At 44.5% G+C, this 18,858-nt stretch overlaps 1 protein-coding gene across 1 annotated transcript in view; it reads left to right on the forward strand.

The window, feature by feature from the left end:
• EHBP1 (EH domain binding protein 1) overlaps nucleotides 1-18,858 on the forward strand; it is a 602,469-nt gene that overhangs the window by 8,779 nt on the left and 574,832 nt on the right. Inside the window, exons 2-3 of the mRNA XM_036263545.1 lie at nucleotides 11,751-11,855; nucleotides 13,189-13,435. The gene's annotated coding sequence lies outside the window, so the exon portion shown is untranslated. The remainder of the gene's footprint in view (nucleotides 1-11,750; nucleotides 11,856-13,188; nucleotides 13,436-18,858) is intronic.

An 18,858-nucleotide genomic window follows, 5' to 3' on the forward strand; every position in this document is an offset into this window, starting at 1 on the left:
TCATGCGCTATGTTACTTAAGCATGGTGTTGGTGTTTCAAATATTACAACAGTATGCAAAATATCACTATTGCAAATATGACTGGGAATTTAAAAAATCCAAAGGCATGGGTTTTATTTCATACAGAAACATAATCTATTTTTCCATTTGTTTATATTCTTCTTTCTTCTTAGTTTTAAAAATGTCCTTGTTTATATAATGATAACACTCATTTGATTCTGTTTGTTTCTTTTCAAAATGAACATAACTTTATTCCTTTTTATTATAAGAATAACACATATACTCATTGAGAAACAGTAAACAATACTAAAAAGAAAAATCACAGTGAAAATATCTGAAATTCAACCATCTATACATAACTATTGAGTGTGTGTGATCTTTTGAGACATTTTCTAAGTATACATAAATGAATCTAATTTGACAAAATGGGAGAATCTGTGCTGTTTTGTAAAGTTTTAAAAATGATATAAGTTCTGTGTTAATATGTTATCATTAGAAGACATTTAAAGGAAGCAGACAAGCCCCTTTTCACCCCCTCTCCATCCTCTTCCTTTCTTTTGGGAAAAGCACGTGTCTTAGACTTCCAGATCTTCTATTTATGTGTATACATATAAACACATAGATACATACATGATTTTTTAAAACATAAATTAGGTCATACTGAAAATGATTACAATTCTTATTTAGTACTTTATTTTTTATTACTATTGTGAGTAGGATCTCATTTTTAATTTAATTTCTTTTTTTTCTTAAATTTTTTTTTCTTTTTTATTGATTTGAGAGAGAAAGGAAGGGAGAGGGAGAGAGAGATAGAAACATCGATGAGAGAGAACATGGATTGGCGCCCCCTGCATGGCCCCAACTAGGGATTTGGTCCACAACCTGGGCAGGTGCCCTGACCAGGAATTGCTCCGTGACCTCTTGGTGCATGGGTTGATGCTCAACTACTGAGCCGCACTGGCCGGGCTTAATTTAATTTCTAATCAATTCAAAGAAATTATATTGTATTTTGAATATACACTGTACCTTACATTCATCTACTTGACTCAACCATTTTTTAAATTTGTGTGAAGCCTTCTCAGGCTGCAGTGGTCAACAATTGTTTTAGGTGACTGGGGTGAAGGTGGGACAGGCACGACTTCCGGGTTACTATTTTTAAGAACAGTTCTGTTTTGCACTAACTATAATGTCAGCTCTGTGTTAAATAGCTCTGTATTTTGTTATTTTAATATTTTTCTCTTCTTTGTAATGAAAAGTGGGGATTTAATTTTATCAAGTGCTGTTCCAGCATTTGTTGAAATGGTTGTATTTTTCATTACTTAACCCAGTGATATGGGTGGTATTTTATTGTTATTATTAATAATAGTTGCCTTTACGTCAAGCAAGTCCTTTAATTATTATTGGGTAAAAGCCTCTTTGGCCATGGTGTGATGTTTCTCATAATATATTCATTAAACCTATTTCATGTATATTATTAATATGAGATTTGTGGGTGGTTTATAACTACAGATGAAGATTTTCTAGAGCAGTGTTTCTTATCCTCTTTCTCATTATTACCCTTCGTAAGGAGACTTGAGATATTACACACACACACACATACACACACACACACACACACACACACACACTAATAAGCCAAGAGCTTTATTGATGCAGCAGGTACTTTACAACGAACCCTAGAGAGCCCAGTTCTCTGGGAGGATGGGTGTCTATACAAACCCTCCAGGGTTTTCCATTTCAAAAACACAAGCTCTCCCTTTCACTGCAGCCCTTGGATCTACACCTGCCCACATCATCCCTCCACATTTTAAACAGGCAGTGCACACAGGTACCCCTGGACAACACTGGCCAGCCACTCGGGCAGACAGTCAAAATGTCAGTTCTGCATTATTCATGGACAAAGGCATAGACTATCAGAGCCTGCAAAGGATTTAGGAAAAGAATTGTCACCCCCCCACCCCACTTTTTTTTTTTTAGATTTTATTGATTTTTAGAAATAGGAAGGGAGAGGGAGAGAGAAACAGCTATGTGAAAGCATAACACTGACTGTCTGCCTCCTGATGGGCATAGAGCAGGAAACCTGGGCGTGTGCCCTGATGGGGAATTAAACTGGCAACCTCCAGGTGCACCTCGCAAGGCCCAGCCAACTGAGCCACACCAGCCAGGACGTAAATCCCTTCTTCAAAAGCCTGTGTATCCAAAATTCTTCTCAAGGCAACATGCGTCTTTTTTTTTTTTTTTTAATAAAACCTTCTTTCTTGCTGTAAGAACTCTGGCAGTGGAGCCCAGTCCTCCTCCTGCTAATGCCTCCCGTGCCGCTGGAGTAGCACTGCACTGCTCTCTCTGCGGGCTTCTCAAACCCCTGATAAACCTACTTCGTTAGCAAGTCCGTGCCATTCTGGCCCAGCGATTACACAGCCAGCTCAATTCCGCGGCTCTTAAATTGGGGGAGCACTTTGGCACCACACCCGGGCTGGTCCCTGCAAGGTTGGTTTCTTGGTGTTGGCTGCGAGGTTCCCCGCAGCCGCAGCCGTCCGCCTCGCTAGGTCCAGGCCTGGCTCGCCCATCGCCCTCGCGCTGCCGCCACCTCCTGCTCCTCCATGAGTTTGTTCTGGTCAAACTTGTTGATGTCTATACGCCGGATGCATGGGGACAGTGTGTTCCGGGCCATGGGTCGTGCCGGATCAGCCGGCTCCGTTCCACGCGGAACCAGCCTGGGAGTGGGAGGCCGCTGCCGGCACTACCTCCACCTCCTCCGCTAGACTTTTTTTTTCTTAATTGCTCTTCATGTCACTTTAGCTCCACAGATATACCATGTTATCTGTATATATGCTGTATGTATATCTGCACTTTCTACATTAAAAAAAAAAGAGTAAGAATTTTTTAGCGCTCTCAAGAAACAAATTGCTTCATTGGAATGCATGAAGATATTGCTCCATTTGAGAAAAAGTGTCCTGTAGTATTCTTTAGTTGTGCGTTGTCTTTAGTAGATTTTAGAATCAAGCCATATATAGTTTTACGCCTTAGAAAAAACTGTGGAATAGGTCACACTTTTCAAAGTTCAGGAACAAGGTATGGAATAGCAGAGATGCTTTAAGGCCAATACATTTTAGTGAAGACCAATTCTGTCCATCAGCCCCTCTCTGACCATCCTATAAAAACAAAGAAATACATTTGACTTGTGTCATTAGTAACAAAATCAGCCCCAGAGTCTTCCAATTCCAGTTCAGTCAATCTCTAGATGGCCTTCACCAAGCAAGGCTTTGTAAATTGTAGCCCCCTGCCCCTTTCTTCTCAAAAAAAAAGAAAATTTATTTTTAAATTTAAATCCTCACTCAAGGATGATTTTACTGATTTTTTTTTGGGGGGGGGGGCATTGATGTGAAAGAGCAACATTGATTGGTTGCCTCCCATACGCACCTGACCAGGGATCAAACCCACAACCTAGGCATGTGCCTGACCCAGAATTGAACCCGAAATCTTTTGGTGTATGGGACAACACGCCAACCAACTGAGCCACCTGGCCAGGGCTATTGCACCTTTCTTTACAGCATCAATCACAGGTAGACCCTTCAGCATATGGATCAGAATATTTGAATGTCTGGTGGATACAGGACAGGAGAGGAGACCAAGGGGTGAGAGCTGAGAATGTCTCTAGGCCCCTAAAGTTGTATGCATTGCACACATGGCCTTAGCAAGAAAGCATGACGCCATGGAGAGCAAGACTCCACTGGGGCAGCTGCTTGTCAAGCCAAAAAGTGAAGCAAGAACTTAACAGTGCAGTAGCTGGGTTTGAAGTCAGGGAGAAGTGGAGGACAGAGGTTGGACTCACAGGCTGAGCTGTAGTTTGGGATGTAGCAATGGGTATTGAAGTGCATATGGGTGAAGCCCAAGACTATTCTCAAAGGCTTATTTTACTTGTTGCACATGTCTCTTTTGGAACTTCAGTCTTATCTTCAAGGGACAGAATTCCTTGATTGCCATTTTAAGAATAAGGTAGTTAGCCTTGGAAAGTTTGGTGGAATTTAGCGTTCACCCATACTGTAGTAGACAATAATATGGGATGGCCAACTAAGGTGACCTCTGGTGAGTAACACTCCTGTATAATCAATCCTCTCCCATTAGATGCAAGTGGAACCTGCGACTTGCTTCTAACAAATATACATGGCAAAGGGAAGGGGATGTCAATTCCTTGATTAGGTATGTCATATGGTTAAGGTGCTAGAATGTCACTTCTTGATTATGTTTGTTATATAAGGCTGTCTAGTAGAGAGGAGAGAGGGATTCTCCTGTTGGCCATGAAGAAGCAAACTGCCATGTTGTGAATTGCCTATGGAGAGGGCCACATGGGAAAATAACCGCAGTCAGTAAGAAGCTGGCCCTCAGCCCCACAACACAAGCAAATGAATTCTGCTAACAACCAATGAGCTTGGAAGCATATTTTTCATCCAGTCAAACCACCAGATGAGAATACAGTGCAGTCAATATCTTGATTGCTACATGTGAAACTCTGAGCCTAGGACCCAGCTAAGTTATACCTGAACTCCTGAACCAAGGAAAGTATAAGAATAAATATGTGTTCTTTTAAGCCACAGAGTCTGTGGTAATTTGTTATGCAGTAACAGAAAACTAATACACACACACACACACACACACACACCCAGACACTTCTAGTTGAATAACTTTCTACATTTCTTCCCCCTTCCCAAGCTATTAGTTTAATATTTATTAGGTGAAGTTTGGACTTTTATAGTGTAAAAAATGTTCTTTTCATTCATATGTTTAAATCTTATTAGCATATGCTTTTCTATTCTATTTTATTATTTTAAAATTTTTATATATTGGTTGGTATCTCCTTTCTCAATTCAAATTTTACTAAATTATGGCTTTAACTTAGCTTTTGGTTTTATTTATTGATCCCGGTGAAATTATTTTTCATTTTCAAAATTATCTCCTTCTGCTTTTGTTGTCATATTTTCTTCTTCCTCTTTGGCCTGAATTGTCTTCTCATTCCTTTTCTAATATCTTCAACGGAATTAGTTTTAAAATGTTCTCTTTTTATAAACCACCAAAACAGAAAATTTCAAATCATAAAATTTCCTAAAAGTATTGCTTTGAATACATTCCACAGAGAGTACTGTGGCAAGTTTTAACCATCATTGTTTTCTGAATAAACCTCTTTTGTGTTCTTGATTTTCTTTCCAATTCAATTGCTGACTCAATAAGAATTTTTAAATTTCCGAGTAGTTGGTTTATTTTTATTTGTTATGGTTGTTACTTTATATTTCATTCTCTTTTGGCCAGAGAACATAGCATGTATCATTTCTGTTCTTTTTGAACTACTTGAGATTGTGTTTGTGGCCTAGCATGCGACGTATGAGACCATATGGGAAGTTGTCATGGACAGTTGGAAATTATACACAGTACAAAAAATCTATTAATTCTGTTTCTAAGATACTTTTTCTCAGGGGCTGGGACAGGCTTGGGGGTGAAAGCAAGAGCTGAGGAGCATCCATGAATATAGTTAGTTGGGGGACCCTGGTTCCTAGCTGAGCTGGGAAGGGAACCACTCAGACAACCAATGAGTGTGTTGCTGAAATCGAGAGAGGGATTAGTTAAGAGAATAGCTGGTGTGATAGGCCAGAGAGATGGGGAAATAGTGTGTCACTCTTCAGGGGGAGGCAGGGGTCCAACAGAAAACAAGCAGAGAAGTCAACCAGTTAAAGAGAGAGGTATGGATCTCTCTGAAGATCCCTATGTCATGTAATGTTTGGTTGGCTGCATAAGGTGGATTTCTCTGGTGCTGTCTCCAGGCTAATAAGGGTTTGGAATTCTCTCTAATGATTAACTTCTGTCCTTCCTGGTAGAGGGGGAGAGGGGACACCTTGGAAATTTATGTTCTGCTTTTAGGCAAGTAGGGGAAGGGCAGGGAGCTTTTCTTGTATTTACTTCTTCCCAATTGCCTTTAGCTCAAAATAATATTTATGCAAAGTGGCATATTTTGGGGTAGCATATTCTGCTACTCTTCAAGGTCAAGAATAGCATACTGTAGAAGACCATGAAGTTAGGAGGAGCCTAAATATCGATAATTTCCACAACCTCTGCCCTGGTCCTGGAGGTCTGCCAGACTTCTTGTTATTTGGGGAAAATACTCCATTTCGTTAAGCTGCCTCTATTTTTATGCAGCAGAATCCAAGCATAATTGAAGATAGGCCACTAAAATCTCTTACAATCATTGTTTTTCTAAAAGAATGTTCCTTGTATTTATACCCATTTTTGTTTTATGTATTTTGTAACCAGGTTTTGGGGTCATCAGTATTCAACGTTCTTAACATTTTCTTATTAAACATGTCTTTTCCATTATATGACAACCTTTTTCATTCTGTTAAATACTTTTTGCCTTTATTTGGTAGGCAGTGAAAAGCAAAGTTATTTTGTTTCTCATAGAAGAGAGTTGAAAGTTCTGATTGTTGATAGTTAGGGCCAAATATAGAAAAGAAAATGTTCGCCCTGGCCGGTTTGGCTCAGTGGTTAGAGCGTCGGCCTGCGGTCCAGGGAGACCCGGGTTCAGTTCCCGCTAAGGGCACATACCTTGGTTGCAGTTTGTCCCCGGCCCTGGTTGGGTCGTACAGGAGGCAGCCACTCGATGTGTCCCTTTCATGTCGATGTTTCTCTCTCTCTTTCTCTTCCTCTCTCTCCCTCCCACTCTACCTGAACAAAAAATGGAGAAATGTCCTCGGGTGAAGATAAAAAAAAAAAAAAAGAAAAGAAATTGTTCATTGTTTTAAGTTAATTGTCCTTTACTGCTGGAAAATAAAAATGTGACTTGTCCTGGTCGGTTTGTTTCAGTGGTTGGACTGTCAACCTGAAGACCAAAGGGTTGTGGGTTCAATTCTCAGTCAAAGGCACATACCTGGGTTGCAGGTTTGATCCCCAGCCCCAGTCCAGGTTGTGTGGGAGGCTACCAATTGATGTATCTCTGTTGCATCAATGTTTTTCTCTCTCTCTCTTCCCCCCTTCCAGTCTATCTAAAAAATCAAAGGAAAAAATGTCCTTGAGTGAGGATTAACCAAAAATAAAAATACATAAATAAATGTGACTTACTACACATACTTATAAGATGCAAATAAGCAAAAGACATAATGGAAAAGACACAAGGAAATATAAAATATGAATCCTGAAAATGATTAAACAGAATAGTAAGTTAATATAGTCAAAATTCTTCTACTGAAAACAAGAACCTCAGTTCAGATTGAAAAACAAAATCCATTAGTAAATTAATGATGAGGGTATGCAAGTGTTTTTTAAAAAGACAAAACCCAGGAAGTAAGACAAATATTTCCATCAGAATCAAACAGAAAGAGGGAAAGGAGGATTTCTGGAGTCATTATGGACCTCTGAGGGTTCCCCTCACCTTCTCAATACAGTTCTCCCATGGGGAAGGGGCCACACATCTGAGACGTGCTGCAAAGGGGTTCATAGGGGTCCCTGGCAGCTCCCATTGTAGTGGGTAGAAACCGCAGTCCCCAAACTCAAGTAAGAAAGAAACAAACTTCTCTGTTTTCCTGAATGCAGCTGAACTTCTAGTACAGTCTCCATTCCATCAGGTATCCTGATCTTCATCCCAGCCACATGGGGTCCACCCCCATTTCCTCTAATTGTCTAGCTCTGGAGGACTTCCCGTGGCATGGGGGTAGGGCAGGGCAAGGCAGATGCTCCTTGGTTGGTGTGAAAACACAGGGTCCTTCAGGACCAGGCATCTCTCCACTTCTGTGTTTCCTTTGAGCGCCTGCCAATTGCCCTGCCAGGCTGTACCAGGCTCTGTCTGCCTCCACACGCTGTTCACCCTTTTCCCATCTCTGTGGTCTCACCACCTCTCTGAGTGGGATTCTGTCAGTTCATTTGGATTGTGTTCTCTCTCTCTGAGGCTCAGCTCAGGACAGAGGACCCTGAATCCTTCTGTCCATGATCCACTAACATCTAAGCTGGAGGGAGCAAATTAGTAGCATGCAGGTCAGATCCAGTTCAGGAGATATTTTGTCTGGCTCAGACAGTATTTAAAGATTCTTTTCAAAGGTTGTGAACATTTTGTTATGAGAGGTTTAGCTTTTAAATCCATCTACCAATTTACAGGAAATGAGGAAGACAGAGGAGCATGTAAATGACACCGGCCAAACCCAGACTGTGGAAACTCTACATGGCAAAGGGCCTGGCTGCTGCTGTGTTTTTTTGTTTTTTGTTGTTTTTTTTTTCAGAAAAAATTTTAATTGATTTGAGAGAGAGAGAGAGATCAATTGTTTCACTTATTCATGCATTCACTGCTTGCTTCCTGTATGTGCCCTGACAGGGGATGGAACCCACAACCTTCGTGTATTGAGATGATACTCTAACCAACTGAGCTACCGGGCCAGGGCCAGGTACGTGCCCCTAGCGGGAACCAAACCCAGGACTTTCTGGTCTACAGGCTGACACTCCAACCACTGAGCCAAACCGGCCAGGGCAGCCCTGGCTTCTTTGACAAATAGACTACAAGGGACAAAAAGAAGGGGAGCAAACCTATAGGTTAAAGGGAACTTAAAAACATCCATCACTTGCAGTGTGTGGACTTTGCATCCTGTTTCAAACAAACTGTAAAATATAAAATATAAAATAATAGAAGCATTTATGACCTGCATGAGAAAATTGTAAACATTAACACTGGCAGGCTATTTTATGTGAGATTATTGGGGTTTATTTAGTTATGACATTGTGTTATGGTTAGAAACATGAGTCCTAATCCTTACAAAGAAAATGGTGAGTCTGGGATTTACTTCAAAATATTCGGGATTGGGGGGAGTGGATAGGGTTATAGATGCCACAAAATTGGCCACAAATTGACACTTGTTGAAACGTGGTGATAAGTGCAAGCAGGTTCATTATACTATTTTGCTAATTTTTAATACATTTGAAGTTTTCCATAGTCACCTTTTTGTTGTTGTTGTTAATTCTCATTCAAGGATATTTTTCCATTAATTTTTTAGATAGAGTGGAAGGGAGGGAAGGAGGGAGAAAGAAAGAAACATTGATGTGAGAGAGACGCATTAATTCGTTGCCTCCTGCACAACCCTGACCAGGGCTGGGGATCAAACCTGCAACCCAGGTACATGCCCTTGACCAGGAATTGAACCCACAACCCCTCAGTCCATGGGCTGATGCTCTAACTGCTGAGTCAAACCAGCCAGGGCCACCTTTTTTCTTTAGAGGGGAGTTTCCACATAAAAATTCTGATTTTGGATTCTCTTGAAAAAAAGTGGAAAGCACTGGTAACTGGGCCCGACCTCCACGCCACAGTACTAGCTGGAGTTGAGGAGTGCGGCAGGAAGGCACCCGCCACCCGGGCGCCGCAGTCTCCACCCCTCTCTGCTGCCCTTACACTGGCCCACCTGCTCTGCTGTGCCACCGCCTCGCCTGTCAGCGTCCGGTTCACGGTCCATGGGAATGTTCCTTGCCTGGCTTCCAACACTCTCCTCACCCAGCCCAGCCCTGCTGTTTGACCCGGTGGGGCTGGGCCAAAGGAGGTGCTTGCTCTTCCTCTCTTTTTCACTGTGTTTATCTCCCAAATCTTTTTTCTGTGCCATGAATCCTTTTTGGTCCCCTAAGAGTTCAGGTTTGAAACTCAAAAGCCCAAGGAGATACCTCCCCCTTCCTTCCACTCCCCTCCAGCTTGTAGCCATCATCCCCCTTCCCTGAGGAAGAGAGAACAGCCAGCCTGGCTCTCCGAACAAGGACACAGATGGGGGTGGGAAGGAAAAATTACAGAAAATTTGGTTAAGGTGTAGATATAGATCTTGTACCTATCAGGTCGGCAAATATTAAGAAGTTGGGTGATATCAACTTGTGCCAAAGATGAAGGGAAGCAGAAAGGCTCATGGGCAGGGCAACTGGTGCAACCTTCCCGGGCAGCGGGTTGGAAGTGTTCGGTGAAACGAACACAGACAGTCCCACCGCCCTGCACTCCTGGGCGCGGAGCCAGGCCCCTCCCCCGAAGAACATGTATGAATGAATATGTTCTCGTAGAATTGTTTGTAATAGCAAAGGTTTGGAAACACCTAGAAGTTTACTAGTAGTAAAGTGGATCAATAAAATGTGTCCTATTCAGCAGAGAAAAGGGAACACTCTGGTCCATATTTATTTAGATCAACTTGGAGCCATCTCAAGATCTGAGAATCTTGACTGAAAAAAAGTGAGAAGAGAATGATATATATACAAAAGAACACTGAAGATTATTATTATTATTATTGTTATTATTATTTCTTATCCTCACCTGAGGGCATTTTTTAATTTATCTTCAGACAGAGTGGAAGGGGGAGAGGGGGGAAGAGAGAGAGAGAGAAACATCGATGTGAGAGAGACACATCGACCGGCTGCCACCCACACGACCCCAACCAGGGCTGGGACAAACTGCAACCGAGGTACGTGTTCTCAGCGGAAACCAAACCTGGGTCTCTCTGGTCCATGGGCTGATGCTCTAACCACTTCGCAAACTGTCCAGAGCTGAAAATTATTTTTAAAAAATATCCACAAGCCTGGCTGGTGTAGCTCAGTGGTTGAGCATCAACCCATGCAGCAAGAGGTCACCAGTTCAATTCCCAGTCAGGACACATGCCCAGGTTATGAGCCAAATCCCTAGTGGGGGGCATGCAGGAAGTGATCTCTCTCATTGATGTTTCTATTTCTCTCTCCCTCTCCCTTCTTTTCTCTCTAAAATCAATAAAGAAAAAGTATTTAAAAATGCACAAAACAATACCAATACGGGCTGGATACCAATGGAAATATAGATTAATAGGACATTCAGAATCACAGGAATGGTAAGAGGAGAAAAATGAGATTGGGAATGGGGTGAAGAGGTAAAAACAACAACAAAAACAAAACCTACAAAATATAGTAAGTAGAAGTGACCCTGCGCACTCTAACAGAGATGGTGTGCCTTGAACCTAGGAGATGGCTAATTCGTTCTGCGTACATGAGGTTTCAGCAAACAGAAAAGTAACCAAAACAAAACATCAGTTAATATTTAAAACATTAACCTGACGCATGTGGAAAAAGAACTCAAGTGAGCGGCTGTGAATGGTCAGAGGTATAATGTGTGCCCAGAGGTGGCAGGGAGGCTATCAGAGCAGGGCCCGTGGGCAGCCTTGGGCAGCACCAGGGGAAGTGGAGTGTCCTTCAGTCCCCTGTGATTCTCCAATGGCTGACCTCATTCTGGGGTCACTACAAGTTGTGGCCTTGAGTCTATTTCAACACAGATATTCAGCCTCCTTCTAGCACTGCTGACTGCTATCAGGGAACCGGCCTGGTCATGAGATTTTCCCATAGAGATTGTCACCATGGGGAGGTTTCAACCTGTTATTAGCCTCAAGTTCCTCCGGCAAAATCAGGATATCCTGGAGACAAACATGCCTCCAGCCCACCTTGTGTGTGTGTGTGTGTGTGTGTGTGTGTGTGTGTGTGTGTGTGTGTGTGTTTGCGCGCGCGCGCATGCACCTTCAGCACCAAAAGCTCTTTCTCAAACAACATGTTATTATGATCTAAACTAGAGCTGTTCAGGTTATCTTTCCTTGGGTGTGAAGAGGCAGGGGAGAGTGGTTCTAGCCAAGGGCCCTGATTTCCCTCGAAGCCCCACTTGCAGGGCATGAAGGGGAGAAAGACGATGAGTTATTTGTTGTCTCCTGAGCCCACCAATCTTCCCCTTCCTCCCTTTTCTTCCATAGACATAATCAGTGCAGAGCACGCACCAGGAACAGCGCTGGCACCGTATGATTTGCATCTGACAATGTCGCCAGGCCTCAAGGAAGTTCAAGTGTCGTGGGGAGCAGGTAGGCAGTGCGGCAAAATGCTGTAGGGGTTTGTGTGAGGTGAGGGTGCTTTGAGGCCACAGAGGTGGGCAGCTACTTCAGATGGGAGGGTATCAGGGATGGCTTCCTGGAGGCAGTGCTCCTTGCTGAATCTGAAGGAGAAATGGAGTTAAGGAGAAGGGGAAAGGTGTCCCTGCTGGAGGGAAGAGCGTACGCAATGGCTGGGAGGCACAGAACAGCAGGAAGCAGTGGAGAGGTGTCAATAGGTCATCATATCTGGGCTCAGAAGAGTGTTGAGTGTTAGCAGTTAATGTCCTGTCTCCTCCCTGAAGCCTACAGAATTGCCCCAGCTGCATCACGTTCCCCTTTTCTGAAATCTTAGGCCAAACTTTTTCATGTTTTCCTACTGTTGTCTTTTTTTTTCCCTTTTCTTTTTGGAGTGGAGGCTTCACTTCCCAGCCTTGACTTGGAGAGGGGCCATGAGCCCAGTGCTTCTTCCACCCCGTGCCCTGCATCTAGTCTTCACTCTCTCACGCACGGGCCTGACTCCCCAATTCAGAGTGGACATGCCGTTCAGTGAGGACGCAGACTGAGGCTGTGGGGAGCAGCACCAAACCCCACCCCAGTGCATTGGGTTCTCAGTCTGGGAGGCTCCTGCCAGGGTGTCTCTAAATTGGGCTGACATCTGGGCTAGTGCCCAGGTGAACATTCTTCTGAGAGAGAGAACTGGAAGTCTGTGGTACCAGCCTCTACGCTGGTGCCCAGTGATCCCCACCTGCTGGCTTTCATGCCCTTGTGTAGTGTCCTCCCTCACTGAAGCAGGAGGGGTCTGCATGACCAACAGAATGCAGCAGAAGAGCCGGCATATGCCTTTGAGGCTAGCTGAACAAAGACATTAGACTCTGTCTTATTTCTGTCTTGGACTGCTCTCTCTGGAGGAAGCCACCTGCTGTGTTGTAAGGACACTCGTCAGCAGCCCTATCAGAGGTCCAGGCGGTAAGGAGCTAAGGCCTCCTGCCAACTGCCGTGTGAGGACCCATGGATGCACCCCCTCAGCTTCAGTCAAGCTTTCAGGTGACAGCTTCCTGAGAAACCTTGAGCCAGAACCACCCAGTTTAGCCACTTCCAAATTCCTGACCCTTAAATACTCTCAGAGATGATCAATGTTTGCTTACTACATAGCAATAAATAACCTACACACAGCACTTAGCAACTCTGAGTGGCTTTTCCTACTGCATGTGTGGGGAGGCTTCTTGGCTGGGGTTTTGCCTCTTCTGGCAGGCAGAATATTAGGGCTCCCAAGAGGTTACAGCCATTCACCCCCATTTATTTCCTCACTCCTTCTCCCTCCCAGGTACTTCCCCTGAAGAGGCTAATAGCCCAGCAACAGAGCAGAAGGAAATCTCGTGCGAACTTCCCTTACCGACTACATGGAGCTTCAGGAAAATCAGCTTCCACAACCACCCCCAACGCTCCGGGGCATTCCCAAGAAACTGTGCAAACAAGCCAAACCTCATCAGAACCTTCCATCCTAACCCTAAAAAAGCCCTAATCCTTGGTTTTGTTAAATGGGTATATAAACCTTTGCCTCTGGTTATTCAGTGAGTTACTTGTTACTCCTTGTGCCCATCCTCAGTATGTGTACAAACCTCATCTTTTCTTTTGCTAATCTGTCTATTGTTAGTTAAGTCACATGCCCCCATCCTCACCCCTCAAAACTAAATTGGTAGAAGAAAAGTTTTTCCTCCCAACACTCTCAAATCAAAGGAATCCCCAGGGACTATCACGTTAGCAGTTCTGAAGCCCTTGGCACTGAGTTTTCAGTCTGAACAACCACCTCAGTAGGAGAGATGCCTCAGGGATTCACAGCCCCCCCATCGCAGGGACCCACTGAAATGCAACTGCTGGACCCTAGGTCATAGTGAGGCAGGATAGTAAGAATCTGTGAAAATTCCTTGGCCAGTGGAATGGGGAAACAGACAAAAAGCTGACTCAAATGGCCTCATCCACACTGTGACTCTCCTGCCTCCTCCCTTGCACAATCACTTTCATAAGCCCTCAGGACGATGAGGTCTTGATCCATATCAGATAAGCTTAGGAACAAAGCTGTGAGTCTGTTGACCACACAGACAGAGTTTTGGTCAAACTAGAGACAACATCTAGGCCTCAGTTGTGTTTCAGCTACAGGCCCAGAAAAGCAACAAAACAAGACAAAGACCCCCTATCCTAGCACTGACCAATCAGTAGAGACCATGACCCTGACCCTATATGCTCATTTTGATGAATTAGCTTATTAAAGGACACACCTGGAAAGCTGATGAATATTCTATTGAGATCCTCCCCTGAGAACTCCCCTAAAATTTATGCCTTTAGAAAACAGATAAAAACCCTTGAGACAAAGGACCCGGTGTGCACTCTCTCTACAGTACGCCCATGCCTTCCTTCTTTAGGTATGTATCTTTGCTTTCTTTCTCCTAAGCTCTAAGGGCCCTTCTTTTGCCTCTGTTAATTTATTTCTTGAGTCCACAGAGCCCAGCTGGCTTATTTCTTCTGCCTTCTTTCTAAATGGCCAAAGCAGCTCTCTGAGCAGCCTGCTTGATTCTCCTGTTCAATGTGCTTTTGCTTTGCTTGGTATATAAAATTCCTGTGCTAGAGTTCTTGACTCTGAATTCTTTCTCTGCTGAAACCAAAAGCCAAGGTTGCTGAACTAAGAGCCCACATCACTGCAAATAATAGCAGGGGCAACTGCTGATTTACAAAAGGGGACACCTCCTGGTCTGTAGCAGCTTCCTGTTGGGTTTTGGCTTATTTGACAAACACCTAATGCTTGCTATACGCTAGGCATTGTTCTAAACACTTTATAAATATTAAGTCATTTACTCATCATAATCCTTTGAAGAAAATGCTATTGTCTTCATTTTACAGTAAGGATCTTAGGGCACAGAGAGGTCAAGCAATTTGCCCAAGGTCACACAGTGAGTGAGTAGCAAAGCAGGGATCCATCTGCACCCAAGCAGCCTGGTTCTGTACTCTGCCTGGGATGAGAATTGACCCAAAGTTTGTTCAGTGAGTGTTCTGTGCACTGGGGCTCTGTGTCTTGGCTAGAGCTCCCCGGGCTGGACAGGGTTATGTGTTCTGGTTCTGGGAACAGGAATGCTGGAGGTTCACATCCAAGCAGGGCACTGCCTCTTGAGGAAGCCAGGCCACATGTTTACTAGGGGAAGCCAGAGGGTTCAGGGGTAGGGATGAGGGTGGGGTGGATGTTTCAAGGCCAACCTCTACACTCAACCCTGAGGGTGCGCCGGAGCCCTGCCTGGGGAAGGAGAGTCTTCTCCCCGATCATGCTCGTTCCTGCCTCCTCAGTGTAGCCAGGTATCTCTGTGGATGCCCGTCTGTGGAGACCAGTGGTTCTCAACCAAGGGCAATTTAGCCCCCAGGGATAATGTGACAATGTCTAGAGACATGTTTTTTTTTTTTTTTTTAAATTTAAATGTTAGCCCTGGCTGGTTTGGCTCAGTGATTAGAGCATCGGCCTGTGGACCAAAGAGTCTCAGGTTTGATTCCGGTCAAGGGCACGTACCTCGGTTGTGATTTGATCCCCGGTCCTGGTTGGGGTCGTGTGGGAGGTAACTAATTGATGTTTCTTTCTCTCTCTCTCTCTCTCTCTCTCTCTCTCTCTCTCTCTCTCTCCCTTCCTCTCATACTATCTGAAAATCAATGGAAAAGTATCCTCAGGTGAGGATTAAAACAATCTTTTTTAAATGTTATTTTTATTGTCACAACTAGAAGGTTGCTACTGGCACCTAGTGAGTAGAGGCCAGAGATGCTGCTAAACATTCTAAAGTTCATAGGATGACTCTTCACAACAAAAAGGTACCCTGTCCAAAATGCCAATAGTATCGAGGCTGAGAAACTGACCTGGGCACATCTCACAGCCTCCTTAAGGCTGAGGACCCACCTCCCCCCCCCAATCTGATTCCTGTCCAGGGTCCTGGTGAGATCCTCAGTTCAGCACCTCTTAGAGGCCACAAAAGAACATGAATGACTCAGTTTGCATTCCAGCTACAAGTTCTTGGAAATAAAATAAGGATGTTGAGATACTGACAAAATGTAGCTGACATTATTTTGTATCAGGCTCTGTACTAAGCGTTTTACATATTTTATCTTTTTTATTTCTCATAAGCTTGCCTTAGGTGCTATTATTATCCCTCCTTAATGACTGGGAAACTAAGGATTATAAATGTTAAATAACTCGCCCAAGGTTCCACAGCTAATAAGTGATGGGGCAGGTTTCTAGACTACCCAGGTAGTACTGATATACATACCTAGGCAAAGTAAGTATGCTAAGTTCCCAGGGAGAGCCTGCCTGAGGTCAGGGACCTCCCATCCTCACCTGGACAGAGGGATCAGCACCACTCACTCCAAACAGTTGCAGCCAAGACTCCCTGGAGCTGGGCAGTGGCTTGACCTTAAAACAGAGAGAGGAATAGTAGAGACTTGTTTTAGTACAGGGACTGTTAAGACAGAGAAGCCTGGGCAGGGAAGAGATGGGAGAGGAAGGGAGGTTTAGGAGCTTTTTATTATTTTTTACAGCATGGGAACGAATGGGAGATTTGTTTGTAAGCCATAAATACCCTCCTTTGATCCCTGTGCCTATCAGAGATAAAGGAGTCACTTGGGCCTCAGAAATGAATGGTGCCGACATTAGGAATTCACACCACGCCCTGCTCCAAAGGAGCTGTGTCAGGGTTTGACCTGGTTTGGGGAGGAGGTAGGACTGCAGCGGAGTGAGTTCTTGCAGTGATCAGATTCAGTTTGCAGAAATGAAATCAGCCGCAATGCTTAAGCCAGAGAGCAGTCAGAGCTAGAACCCAACTATTCTGGGCTCTGCTCTCCTTGTCTTTGCCTTCGGGCCCTGTTGAATCCCGACTCCACTCCGAGAGGACGGGCCCTGTGTGCTTCCAGAGCTGCAGGGACGTCTAAACGCGGTTAAGAGTGCTTCTGGTGCAAAGTGAACATCCCAGACCCTTCCGCAGGCCCCTGCCCATTCAGTTTGGCGGAAGAGCTTTGAAGTTTCCTTTGTGTGTTTTCGTAGCCCCGATGCTGCTGTGCTAGAATTAGCCTGCAGCCCTGCCCCATCCCTGGAGATTTAGTCCCAAACTACAAAAATCGTAGGGAAATGCTGCAAGCTTTGCTCACCATCTCCAAGTCTCTGACTGCCTTTTTCTTAGGCTACAATACAAAGGAGACCTCAGAACCCCCACCAGGAGACGTTTTCTACACGTTTCTAGTTTCTCTGGAGATTTTCTGATGACTCCTAGAACCAAATCTGAGGGCTGGAGCATCCAAGAAGTGTGTTGGGGGTCGGGGGGCAGCAGAAAAGACTTGGTAAGGGCAAAGGTGAGTGAACAAGATCATCCCCGGGCCACCCAAACTGAGGGCCAGGCCCAGGGCAGTAACAACAGGGCCCAGAGAGAAGGAAAAGCGCGTGGACCCAGCCTTTCCAGCCCTGTCCAGTGAGCCAACTACTGCGGTGCGTGTAGCCAAGTATCAGTCTTCGGGATCTTGATCTCTCTGAGCTTCACAAAGCAGTCTCTGCTGTCTCATTGCTCAAGTCCACCAGAAAGTCAATATTGAAGGAGGAGGAGAGAGGAAAAGCAGGGGTGGAGGTAGAGGTGGAGGAGGAGGAAGGGAGTATGAAGATAGAAAGACAGATAAAGAAGAAAGCTGGGTTGGCTCAGCAGTTAGAGCGTCAGCCGGCGGACCAGGGAGTCCCGGGTTCGGTTCCTGCTAAGGGCACGTACCTCGGTTGCAGTCTCGGACCCCAACCGGGGCCATGTGGGTGGCAACCACTGGATGTCTCTCTCAACACATTGATTCTCTCTCTCTCTCCCTCTCCCCCTTCTCTCCTGCTCTATCTGGAGATGAATGCAAAAATGTCCTCAAAAATGCCCTTGGGTGAGGATTAAAAAAAAGAAGAAAGCTCGAAGGAAGGGAGGCAGAAAAGAAGAGGGACGGGGAGAATGGGAGGAAAAAGGAAGGAAGGGGAAAGAGAATCCCAAACCGGCTGCTTTGCTTTTCAGAGTAAAAGACTTTGAACAATGGTGTCATCTTGTGGCTGTAAAGAGGACTTACAACCAGCATTCGCCCGTGCCTCGTTCTGCCCCTGTCCTCCCTTCTCTTCTGCTCTCTGGGTCTGTCTCTCTTCTATATTCCAAAGTAACATTTCTATATCCAAAGTTCTAGAATACCACTGTCCAAATATAATACCCACTAGTCACATATGAGCATTTATACTTAAATGTAAATTAATTAAAATACCCTGGATGATTTGACTCAGCAGTTAGAGCATCTGCCGGCAGACCAGAGTTGAGGGTTCAATTCCAGTCAAGGGCACATATCTCGGTTGTGGTTTAGTCCCTGGCCCTGGTCAGGGCCATGGGGGAGGCAGCCAATCGGTGTCTCTTTTACATCAATGTTTCTCTCTCTCTCTCTCTCTCTCTCTCTCTCTCTCTCTCTTCTCTCTCTTTCCCTTCCTCCCACTCTGTCTGAAGTTAAATCCTTGGGTGAGGATTTAAAAATAAAAGTAAAACTTAAATTCCTCAGTCATACTAGCCACATTTTAAGCCCCATGCGACCAATCACTCTTGTTGCAGAAAGTCCTATTGTACAATGCTGTTGTAGAAAGTTCAGAGTTGTCATTTGATGGAGCAGTATAAAACTTTAGATGAAATAGACTTTTTCAGTTGCGCCAGGCGATGATCTGCCAGGATTTGATGAGAACTTATGTAGAATCAGAAAGGGGGCATGGACTGAACAAGGCCCTGGGCTGTGCCTGCACCTGGTGTCTGCACTGCAGGGGCACGAGCCGTGAATCTTGGCATCCCACCCCTCAACCTGCCCTCAAAGCACTACAGACTCTGCACCTCTTTCACATAGCTCTCGGGGGAGTTCATATTTGCCCAGTGAAATACCTGCTATTTGGTGTTTGACCTAACCCTAATTTTAAGATTTATTCACTCTT

This window comes from Molossus molossus, unplaced genomic scaffold, assembly GCF_014108415.1.
Source record: "Molossus molossus isolate mMolMol1 unplaced genomic scaffold, mMolMol1.p scaffold_m16_p_15, whole genome shotgun sequence".
NCBI classification, from domain to species: Eukaryota; Metazoa; Chordata; class Mammalia; order Chiroptera; family Molossidae; genus Molossus; species Molossus molossus.